Source organism: Sus scrofa, chromosome 14 (assembly GCF_054392235.1).
Source record: "Sus scrofa isolate SSC_HxYL_T2T_F1_AM1 chromosome 14, Sscrofa_HxYL_maternal_Yorkshire_Landrace_v2.0, whole genome shotgun sequence".
NCBI classification, from domain to species: domain Eukaryota; kingdom Metazoa; phylum Chordata; class Mammalia; order Artiodactyla; family Suidae; genus Sus; species Sus scrofa.
Genome location: NC_139396.1, coordinates 5554898 through 5566430, shown reverse-complemented (window position 1 = coordinate 5566430; position 11533 = coordinate 5554898). Strand labels below are relative to the sequence as shown.

At 46.2% G+C, this 11533-nt stretch overlaps 1 long non-coding RNA gene across 4 annotated transcripts in view; it reads left to right on the top strand.

Annotated features, from left to right (window-relative positions):
• Nucleotides 1–2751: 2751 nt before the first annotated feature.
• The window catches only part of LOC146396251 (uncharacterized), a 29754-nt gene continuing 20972 nt past the window's right edge, over nucleotides 2752–11533 (top strand). The window contains exon 1 of one of the 4 annotated variants that reach the window (XR_014828243.1): nucleotides 2752–3166. This is a non-coding gene — a long non-coding RNA (uncharacterized LOC146396251). The remainder of the gene's footprint in view (nucleotides 3167–11533) is intronic. The other 3 variants (XR_014828241.1, XR_014828240.1, XR_014828242.1) reach the window with 3 other exon arrangements.

The following is an 11533-nucleotide window of genomic DNA, read 5'->3' as shown; positions in this document are numbered from 1 at the left end:
AGGATCTGGCATTGCCATGACCTGTGGTGTAGGTTGCAGACACAGCTTGGATCTGGTGTTGTTGTGGCTGTGGTATAGGCCAGCAGCTACAGCTCTGATTTGACCCCTAGCCTGGGATCTTCCATATGCCACAAGCGTGGCCCTAAAAAAGACCAAAAAAATAAAAATAAAAAAATAAATAAATGAGAGAAAGAGAGACAAAAAAGGATAAAATGAGGGAATTCCCATTGTGGCTCAGTGGATTAAGAATCAAACTAGTGTCCCTGAGGATGCGGGTTCAATCCCTGGCTTCGCTCAGTGGGTTAAGGATCTGGTATTGATGCAAGCTATGGTGTTGGTTGCAGATGCAGCTCAGATCCTGCATTGCTATGGCTGTGGGATAGGCCAGTGGCTGCAGCTCCGATTGGACTCCTAACCTGGAAACTTCCATATGCCACAGGTAAGGCCCCCAAAAGAAAAGAGAATGCAACGAGAAAATGACCTGGACACACTGTGAAAATACAGAACATTAGTAGGTGATACACATTCTCTGTATTAGCTATCTATTGCTGTATAGAAAATAATCCCACAATTTAGTAAATTCAAATAACAAACATTTGTATCTCACATTTTTGTGGGTCAGGAATCTGGGAATGGGACAGTTGGGAAGTTCTGGCTCACAGTCATTACCCAGCGTTGCGCTTATCTGAAGGCTGGGGCTGGAGAGTCTGCTTCCAAAAGGGTTTGCTCATGTGGTTGTTGGCAGAGAGGCTGCAATTCCTTGCCATGTGGGCTTCTCCATAAGACTGCTTGAGTGTCCTCATGACATGGCAGCTGGCTTCCCAGAGTGCATGATCCAAGGAAGAAGTCGCAACATGCTTTGTCTAGTAGGCTCTGAAGTTCCAAGTCTCGGTTTCCTCAGTGTCCCATTGGTTACACAGGTCAGCCCTAATCGGTCTGGGAATGGACTTCACAGGGCATGAGTTCCAGGAGATTATCTTGGGGGCCGGCATCCACACTCTCTCTCAGTTTACACGGTGTGTCTGAAAAGTGAGGTCTATGGCCGATTGTCTCTAAGATCCTCACATTATAACTGAGTCCAAATAGCTATCCTTCAAACTTGCTGTGCTGCTGTTCTCCTCTCCCCAACAGTTTAAAAGTCCTGCTACCTTGTCAACACTGTGCTCCATACTTAAAATTCAGTTTCGATCTCTGATAAGGTTCTATGGAGGCGGCCATGCATTGCACCCGAGGTAGGTCCCTGGGGCTGGAAGGCACTGGTTTGTCACCTTCTCACAGGTGTTGCCCACTGCAGCTTACAGAGTGCTGTTGTGTCTTCATCTCATGTGACTCAGAGGTCCTGCTTTGAGAGTCTCTAAGGAGGTGACTGACGTGGGCAGCAAGAGAGAGGAGAGTCAAGGTCCCCAGCTTTGGTGATCTGCCTCGCATTTTATATTTTCCAAAATGTGTCTCTTTCTAGGCTGTCTACTTGATTCTGTCAACTCAGAGGAAGATAGGGGTGGCATTGTTTCTTCTACGTCATTTTTTGAGAGACTCGTGGTTAGCAAGTCCTAATGTAGGCATTTGCTGAAATAGGGAGCAAGGGAGGAAAAGATATTGGATGTAGTTAAAATGGGGAGTTTGGCTTTAACTATCTTGAGCTTGAGGTGTCTGCAGCGTATGAAGTGAGGTCAGTGTACAACCTTGAAAAGAGCTTGCAGATGATTAACAGGGCATAGAAGAGGATCTAATATCCTGATTATTATGCCTTATCTGCAAATTTCTCCACTCCTTCCACCTGTTGTACTATTTTCTGTCTTCTTGGTTCCAGATTATCATGGGTTGGCTTTCTCAAGTCATCCTCCTTGGGTTCATGGACCCCATTGACCTGGTGGCATGCAGTCTCGAGGGCCCTGCCAGGTGCCTGAGAGATGCTTTTTGGTGGGGAGGGTTCTGACTGAGCGTTCCATGAGCTCCTTGAAAAGAGAGGCAGGGAGAAACTTCCCCGGCCTTCAGCAAAAGCAGACTTTTCAAAACAGCCCATCCATCCAAACAGCCCAACATGTTCTGAGTCTGCAGGGTCCCGGGACCTAGATCTGCCTTTACCACAGGTGAGCCATGAAGTAAAAGGCTCACAGGTAAAGGCAAGTTGGGATCAACTTTCACAGACCTGGTGTCAGCTGCTGCCCTTGGCTGGAGCCCCCACCCCCACAAACTGTCCCCACCTTACTGACCCCAGCTTAGACCATGGACACTGGTGAACTCTGCTCTCCCCTGGCTTTAGGGTCCTTCAGAGGACCCCAGAAGCAGGGTTCCCAGAGGCCGGGCTCCCCACACGTCCAGGCCCACAGATCCTTGGAGCAGCTGCGTCCCCAACCTTATCTTCCTTCTGCCTCCACAGAAACTTGAGAAAGACAGAAAGGGGGAAATGGCCTGGTTTCCCAACACAAATAACCCCACAGAGCTTTCTCAGCAGTGACCCTTAGCCTGTTGTGTCAGCCCCAGGCTGAAGGAGGAAGGAAATAGACCTTCTATTGAATATTTTTTCTTCCCCTGTCAAGAAGATCAGAGGAGCTGAGACGAGGAAAGAAAAGGAGTCAAAAGCAGCTCGTTACCTCCTTTGGCAGGATTCGTGTTGCTCTTGCCCTCCCTTCTTGAGCTCTAAGTAAACAAACTCCCTAGCTGAGGAAGGCCCCAAGCCCCACTCCAGCCAGGCCATAAATAAGAGCCCTTCAGGCTTTCCCTCTTGGAGCAGAGAGGGCCCTTCCGAGTGGAACATTTGATAGCGGGGGAGGGTGAGGGGAGAGCACTAGTGTTAATTGAATCCCAATTTCCTTCTCCCAGGCCCGCTCTTATCTTTTTAATTATACAAAGCCTTTCATCTTCCTGAGGGCTTGTCTCTGTCATTAATGTGTGATCCTGATGAGAGATAGGGGTCTGCTCAGGCTAATGGGAGCCACCAGCCAGCAGAGGCCTTTGGAAACTTTTCTGCTTTTCAAAATACTCGGTTACCCAGGGCACATCCAGGTGAGGAGGGAGCAGCTTGGGGCTCCTCTCAGCTCTCAGGGAATCTTCCTCTGGCTGTGTTTGAGACGGTGCAACTCTGGGGTTTGGGGAAAAGGGCCTCCTCAGGCCACTCTCTGCGTTTGGCACCTGGCAGCTAAAGGACAAATGAGCCACTTGCAAGGTAAGCTGTTCAGGGGAAGATCAGTGGAATCAGACTCACAGGGCGCTGGGCACCGAGGTTAGGGCCCACAGGGATTTGGGGTGTTCTGCAGTTCCTAGATGTTGGGGTGCACACTAGCTGCTTGTGATGGGAAGTGTGTTCTCACAGGCTTTCCTGAACATCATGGAGATTCATGATCTCCAGGTGACAAAGGCCCGGGACTCTCCAGGGTTACAATTCTCCCCTGCCCCTGCCCTCCCAGCTGCCCTGTCAAATGGCTAATGAGTTGTAAACCAATACTTAGGGGTGCAAAGGAAATGTCCTATTTGGAAGGATTTGGCTTCTATTCCATGTTCAATCAAGGTTGGCTAAATAACTTTTGAGACACAGGTTCTGAGAGCCGTCCAACTGAAAACATGACTTCCCAAGTATTTATGGAGGAATTATAGCTCCTCATTTATAGTTTTAAATTCTCCTGGAATTTATTTTTCTGGGCCATGTGGTGGCCTTCAGGGTCCCTTCTCCAAGGCAGTCTGATAGGTCAGGTGGCACACTGGCCCCCAGATGTGCAGAAAGATGGGTGAGGTTGAGTGCCTGCAAGGAGCCTAGCGCTCAGCTTGGAAACATTCTATTAGTTAAAAGTATTATATAAATAAAATATATATATACAACTATATAAGTATACATACATATACTTATCTATGTATGTGTATATATAGAGAGAGTAAGAGAGAGTCTTATTTTCAGAGAAGTCAGTTGTGATTTCCACTGTATATCTAGATACACACATATAATGCTCCCATGCATACAAATATACATTTGAAATCACAGCTGATTTCTCTAAAGACAGGCAGCCACACACGGCATCATCAGCCCACTATCCATCTTGGGTGTGCATTCATGCCGGTTCTGCTCTACATCCCATGTCTCACCTGCTCACAACAGTATACAACCACCTTAGAGGTCCAGGAGGCCACTTGGCTGTTAGTGATGAAGGCCTTATGCCTAGAAGGTTTGGGAGTCAGGATTTCAACCCAGGTCTGACCGCAGATCTTGGTCCTCCATCCCTGAGCCCCTGAGCCCCATGACCCCATGGCCCCATGGCCCCATGGCCCAAACATCCCCCCTTGCTGGAAGCCACAGTTTGCTCCTGGAAGTGTACAGCTTTGAGACATAATCAACCTGGACACGGTCCAGAGCAGAGCAAGGAAGACACTCAAAGGGAGGGAGAGCCTTCTGTTTGAGGACAGACTTAAAACAAAACAAACAGGAAAGTCTAGAAAGAGGAAGGGTGATCAGAGATGTGATGGAGAGCTTTGGGGTGGTGGAGGGAAGGGAGGGGACAAGACAGGTGTGCCTGCCAAGGGCACATTCACTGAAGCTTGGAAGCTGCAGTTTTAGGACAGTGATGAGAAAATTCTACTTACGTCCCATAAGTTTGCTGCCTGCTGTGTGATCCAAAAGGCGGCACAGGCTGGAAACACAAATAGCTTCCCAGTCTATGGGTTAATGCTACCTGCTCCCTGCAGAATACCTGGTGTCTCTTTGTCTAACTCAGGCTACCTCAGTTTCTAACGGTTTACACCAGGAGTTGGTAAACTTTTTCTATAAAAGAACAGATAGTAATTATTTTTGGTTTTGTGGCAGCTCTGTCACAAGTACTCAGCTTTACACTTCCTCTGTGGCTCTATGGGTTAAGAACCCAATATAAGTGTCTGAGATGATGCAGGTTTTATCCCTGGCCTCATTCAGTGGGTTAAGGATCCAGTGTTGCCACAAGCTGTGGCGTAAGTCACATATGTGGCTTGGATCCATTATTGCTGTGGCTATAGCATAGGCCACAGCTGTAGTTCTGATCTGACCCCTAGTTTGGGAACTTCCACATGCTGCAGGTGTGGCTATAAAAAGAAAATAAAGGAAAAAAAATTACTCAACTTTGCCATGGTAATGTGAAATCAGCCACAGATAATACATAAAAATGGACATGAGTGTGTTCTAATAAAACTTTATTTACAAACACAGTAGTGAGATGAATTTGACCTGCAAACTATAGTTTGCCAACTGTGGGTCTGGATGAATTCATAGCGGGATAGAGTTATACAATTTGAAACTGGGAAGTGTCTTGGTGATCACACAACTCTCATTTTATAAAGCAAGAGAGTGACATCCAGAGATGTCAGCTGAGCTCCCCAAGGTCATACAGCCAGATACCCATAACATCTATAAGGCTGTCTATATGGTTCTAAGGGAATATTTAGATCCTCTGGAGATGATGTTATGGAGGTTGGCAGTGAAGTCTTCTTCTGCTGGATGGAATGGTCCAAGTTGGCATTTCTGACTCTCATAAATATGTATTCATGGTCAGAGACTGCCTTTTCTTTTCTTTTTTTATAACTGCACCCGCAGCATATGAAAGTTCCTGGGCCAGGGGTTGAATCTGAGCCTTAGCTGCAAACAGTGCTGCAGTTGTGGCAATGCCCAGATCCTTAAACCAACTGATAGGCTGGGGATTGAACCCTCCCCACTGAAGCGACCTGAGGTGCGGCAGTCAGATTCTTAACCCACTGCACCACAGCAGGAACTCCCAAGATTTCCTTTTCTTAGAAAATATTCAGGGTGTAGGAGGATCTGGAAAGACAGCATATCTAAAGGAAACTACTTTTAAAATTTATTTTTTAAAATTTATTTAAAATTTATTTTTTATTGAAGTATAATTTTTTTTTTCGTCTTTTGTCTTTTAGGGCCGCACCCACGGCATATGGCGGTTCCCAGGCTAGGGGTCTAATTAGAGCTGCTGCCTCTGACCTACACCACAGCCACAGCAATGCCAGATCCAAGCTGCGTCTGTGACCTGCACCACAGCTCAAGGCAATGCTGGATCCTTAACCCACTGATCAAGGCCAGGAATTGAACCTGAAACCTCATGGTTCCTAGTCCAATTCGTTTCTGCTGCGCCAACTCCCTTGAAGTATAATTGATATACAATATTATATAAGTTACAGGTGTATAATATAGTGATTCACAATTTTTAAGGGTTATACTCCATTTATAGTCATAAAGTATATTGGCTGTAGTTTCAATGTTGTACAGCATATCTTTATAGATATTTTTACACATAGTTTGTACCTCTTAATCCATTACTCCTATGTCACCTCTCCCTGCTTCCCTCTCCCCATGGCTAACCACTAATTTGTTTTCTGTATCTGTGAGTCTGCTTCTTTTTTGTTATATTCACTAGTTTATGGTATTTTTTAGATTCTACATATGAGTGATATCATACAATATTTGTCTTTCTCTGTCTGACCTATTTCCCTTAGCGCAATACCCTCCAAGTCCATCCATGTTGTTACAAATGGTAAAATTTCATTTTTTTGGCTGCATACTATTCCACTGTAGATGTGTGTGTGTGTGTGTGTGTATACACATATACATACATATATACATATAAGATGTGACATACATATGTATGTATATGTATATCACATTTTCTTTATCCATTCATCTGTTGATGGATTCTTAGGCTGCTTCCACATCTTGGCAGTTGTAAATAATGCTGCTATTGGGTGCATGAATCTTTTTGACTTAGTGTTTTCAATTTTTTTATATATCTACCCAGGTGTGGAAGTGCTGGGTTGTATGGTAGTTCTAACTTTCATTTTTGAGAAACTACCATACTGTTTTCAACTAAAGGCTACTTTAAAATTCTTTTTTTCTTCCACAGCTGCACTTGCAGCATATGGAGATTCCCAGGCTATGCGTTGAATTGGAGCTGCAGCTGCCAGTCTACACCACAGCCACCACTCTACACCACAGCCACAGCAACACCAGATCCAAGCCACATCTGTGAGCTATGCCACAGCTTATGACAACACCCCATCCTTAACCCACCGAGCGAGGCCAGGGGTCAAACCTGTATTCTCATGGACACTATGTCATGTTCTTAACCCAATGAGCCACAATGTGAACTCCTAAAATTCTTGAAAATCAGAAAAACAATAGATAATCCTTTCCCTATGCTGCCGCCATGGTTCTGAAATGGGAGAACCTTTTATTTCTTGACAATGCGAATGACATTGACCCTCAGAGCTGAGTCCCTTGATAGACTGGTGTCTGTAGTAGATGGAAGGTGTATGTAGACCTCCTGTAGGTCCAGGGGGGTTCCTGGTGGAGCTTGTCCCCTGAGGACAGACTTTCTTGAAACACAACTGCTATTTTCCATGCTCTGCTGGTAAGAGTCAGGAACTGTTCAAATTAGTAACACTCAGAGCCCTTAGGGGGAAGGTGTGTGTGTGTGTGTGTGTGTGTGTGTGTGTGTGTGTGTGTGTGTGCATGCATGCGGCGTGCATGCGTGTGTGTGCTAGTACCTGTGTGCATATATGTGAGGGTATAGCTGGTGGGGGGAGGGAGGGGAAGGAAGGAGCAGTGGCTGATAACTCAGGAATTCATCAGTCTGCTGGGAAATTTCTAAATATTATTACATCTGTGGCTTTTTTTTTTTCCTGAGATACATTGAAGATCTCTCATGAAAATAATAACTCATCCACTCAAGTAACCCTCTAAAAATCTAAATGCTTGATGGGAGACAGACGTGTCGCTGGACTTTTGCTGGCAGACTCAGTATTTCCCTCTGTGAAAGGGACCTGGGCTAAATGGCTTTTTGGCACCTTAGCCAAATGGCTGCAGATGAGTAAGGCAGAAAAGGTGAGGGAGGAAAAGAAGATATATTACCTTTGGATGATTTGCTGCTGAGGGTAACTTCAGGCTTCAGGGATACAAAGGGTATCTCTTCTACAATCTTTAAAAGATAGTCCATCAGTTGGAGTTTTGAATCACATGAGTGGCCCCCCAAGATGCCTGGTGATGGGGAGGATGCTGGAGTCTGAGAATCCAGCTGTGTTCCAGCCACTTGCTGAGCACCTCCTATATCCCAGAGAGGTCTCCACTCTAAGACTTTACAAATCTGCACTAGAAAACAATAACCTGCCACAAATCTGCCACCTGTTTCTTGATCCCAAGAAGAGATGCAGGCTGGCCATATGAACAGGTGGCTAGAGCAGCCCTGGGTCTTGAGGAAAAAGGCTCTTTCGGTCATGCGCTGAACAGGCAGACAGTCCTGGATTCAGGTTACCAGCTTTAGGTCATTCCAGGAGTTATTTTGATGATAAATCTCAGACTTAGAATATCCTGACTCTGCCAGGACCACAGGAAATGTCATTTTCCCTTTTCATCCTTTGGGTTCTTATACTTAGCAGCCCTCTTCTTCAACATCCCACCCAGTGCAGGCTTGGAAACTCAGAGACCAGGAGGCCTCCACCTCACTGGGAAGTTGGTACCAGGTAGTTCCAGCTGCTACTTCATCCCTGAGTCCATCACCTATTTACACAACTGCTCTTCAAATATTTTTTCCTGATTATAAAGATGATACTTATGCCTTGCAGAAAACTTGAAAAACACAGAAAAGTGGATATGAAAAAAATCACTGATAAATATAACACATTGTTATCAGCATTGTTAGTACTCTGGTATAATTCTTCCAATGTGTTTTATAAAGTTAAAATTGTATTTGACTTTGGGTATTGAATCCTGCTTGTTCTTTTCTTTTTCTTTTCTTTTCCCTTCTCTTATTTCCTTTCTTTTCCTTTCTCCACACCTGCTCAATGTGGAATTTCCTGGGCTAGGGGCTGAACCCTCGCCATGGCAGTGACCTGAGCTGCTGCAATGACAATGCTAGATCCTTAACCTGCTGCACCACCAGGGAACTCCAGCTCATTCTTTCTGCTGACATGGTGACCATTTCTCATATCACTAAATAGTCTTTGAAGATTTTTGTTTTTGCTTTTAGGGCTGCACCCAATGGCATTTGGAGGTTCCCAGGCAAGGGGTTGTATTGGAGCTGTAACCACCAGCCTATGCCACAGCCACAGCAATGAGGTATCCAAGCCACATCTGTGACCTACACTACAGCTCACAGCAATGCCAGATCCCCAACCCACGGAGCAAGGCCAGGGATTGACCTGCATCCTCATGGATGCTAGTCAGATTTGTTAACATCTGAGCCACACAGAAAATTCTCAAGACGTATTTTTAATGGTTGCCAACTTTTCTATGGCCTGGATGTATCACAATGTGTGTAACCATTTCCTTACTGTTGGACACTTAAGTTGTTTCTAGCTTTTCCATGTTGTAAATAACAGGGCAGTAAACATTATTGTAGGAAAATTTTTGCCACATTCTAAGGACGTCTTTGACAAAATTCCTAGCAATAGAAATCCTGGACCAAAGAGCATGAGAATTTTTAGGGGCCTTGGTATTGAAGGCCATGCTCTTCTACAAAAAGGCAGGTCGGTTTCTATCAATGGGGGTGTGTTTCTCAGCATTCCACCCAGGTTGAAATAAGCATTCTCATATACAACCCCCCAAATATTGGAAGGTAGGTCCCCAATCCCCTGGATGCATGCCTCCTCAAGGCTGAACAACCATTTCCTTAAAAATTCTTCCAAGCTCCTCACCATATCCTTCTATAGAGTAGAGAATATTCTGGCTTATAATTATGGTCTTAAAAATGGGCTACTTAAAACAGAACACGATACACCAGATATGGCCTGACCCATTTTTACCTCCTTTGCTTTGACTCTGGTACTTGTGTTAACACACTCTAAGGTGGCATTTGTCTTCTGGTTTTTTTTTTTTTCTTTTCCTTTTAGGGCTGCAAGTGAAGCATATGTAAATTCCCAGGCTAGGGGTCGAATCAAAGCTGTAACCCCTACCTGTCCCACAGCCACAGCAATGCCAGATCCAAGCTGTGTCTGCAAACTACACCACAGCTCACAGCAATGCTGAATCCTTAACCCACTGAGAGAGGCCAAGGATCAAACCCATGTCCTCATGAATACTAGTCAGGTTTGTTACCACTGAGCCACAACAGGAACACCTCATCTTTGTTTAAGGTTTTGTTTCATCAGGCTGTTGGCTCAGGTGAATTTGCAGCATGCTTACAGTCTGTGTTTTCAATGATCTGGTAATTGGGGCCTCTTCCAGTTGATACTTGTTCAGCTGGCTTTTTTAAGCCTAAATCCAAGACTTACATTTAATAGTAATAGTAGTTCCTATTAGTAGTTAAATAGATCAGTGCCCCTGCCTGTTCAGATCCTGGTGCTGCCCACAGAAATCAGGTCTTTTGGTGCCTCAGCTGTATTTGAAAAACATGTTGCCTACTGGGCTCCTCTGAGGGCTTCTGCTCATCCTGTTCCCACACAGAGGTCAGGAGAAGGTCATGGGGTTCTTGAGGCCTGGGTTGCCTGGCGCCACCCTGGCCGGTGGTCCACTTCCAAGAGTTCTCAAGGGTAACTGGGATCTGGGCTTGAAACAACTCGAGTGAAGAGTGCAGCTGATCCTGTGAGAAGGGCTCTTGAGTGACGCTGGGCCATTCTTCCAGCAGGGTGGGGGCCTTGCTGGGGCCATGGGACTCTGCAGGCCTTGCGCCCACCTGCCCAGGCTCCTCTAGCCAGATCTCGAGGCAGGCCCTGACCCTTGGCTGGGACTCTGCCCAGCTTTGCCTCTCTTTAGCCTCTTCCCAAATACAAATGCAATATAATGCCTTTGTGAAGCTGGCACTTAGCTCAGTTATACTGGCAGGGTTGAGGCCACATTGTCCTCCCATCCCCAGCTCTGACCTGAACCCTGAGGGGATTTGTACACAGGTGTACGGACAGACTGGGTCCACTGCAGCCCTCTGCACAACAGCTGCCCCTTGGCTCCCCCACCAGCTATAGGCATGCGAACTGGAACATGGTCCCCATGAGGAGGGGCTCCTGGGGGGCTTGACTCCTTAGCACCTCAGACTTCTTTTTTTCCCCCTTTTTCAGCAAACCCACGGCATATGGAATTCCTAGGCCAGGGATCAGATCTGAGCCATAGTTGTGACCCTACAAAGTCAGTTGCAGCAACTCCGGGTCCTTTCATTCACTGTGCCGGGCCAGGGATGGAAACTGCATCCCAGCACTCCAGAGACACCAACAATCCCAGTACACTATAGCGGGAACTCCAGCCTCTGACTCTTCATCTCATGGGATGAGTCATGGCTTCAGAGGCCAGAGCAAGGTCCTCAAGTTACAGGGCCTAGGGCAGGGGTCTTGGTTGTCCTGGGGTCGAAGGTGGTATTATTGCTCATGGGAGAGCTGTGTTCCACCGCCTTTCAGTGCCTGTAGGTGTCTCCACTCGTATGTGTGGAGGGGGCACTGGGGCAGATGGCAGAAAGGAGCAGCTGCACAAGTGTAGGCAGAAAACCTAAATGAGAAGGGCCCAGGTCCACGGCTAAGTTGCTCTGCTCTACTGACAGGGAGCTAACTCCGAGGTCACAGGCAGATGTTGAGATGGCAGGAAGGACAT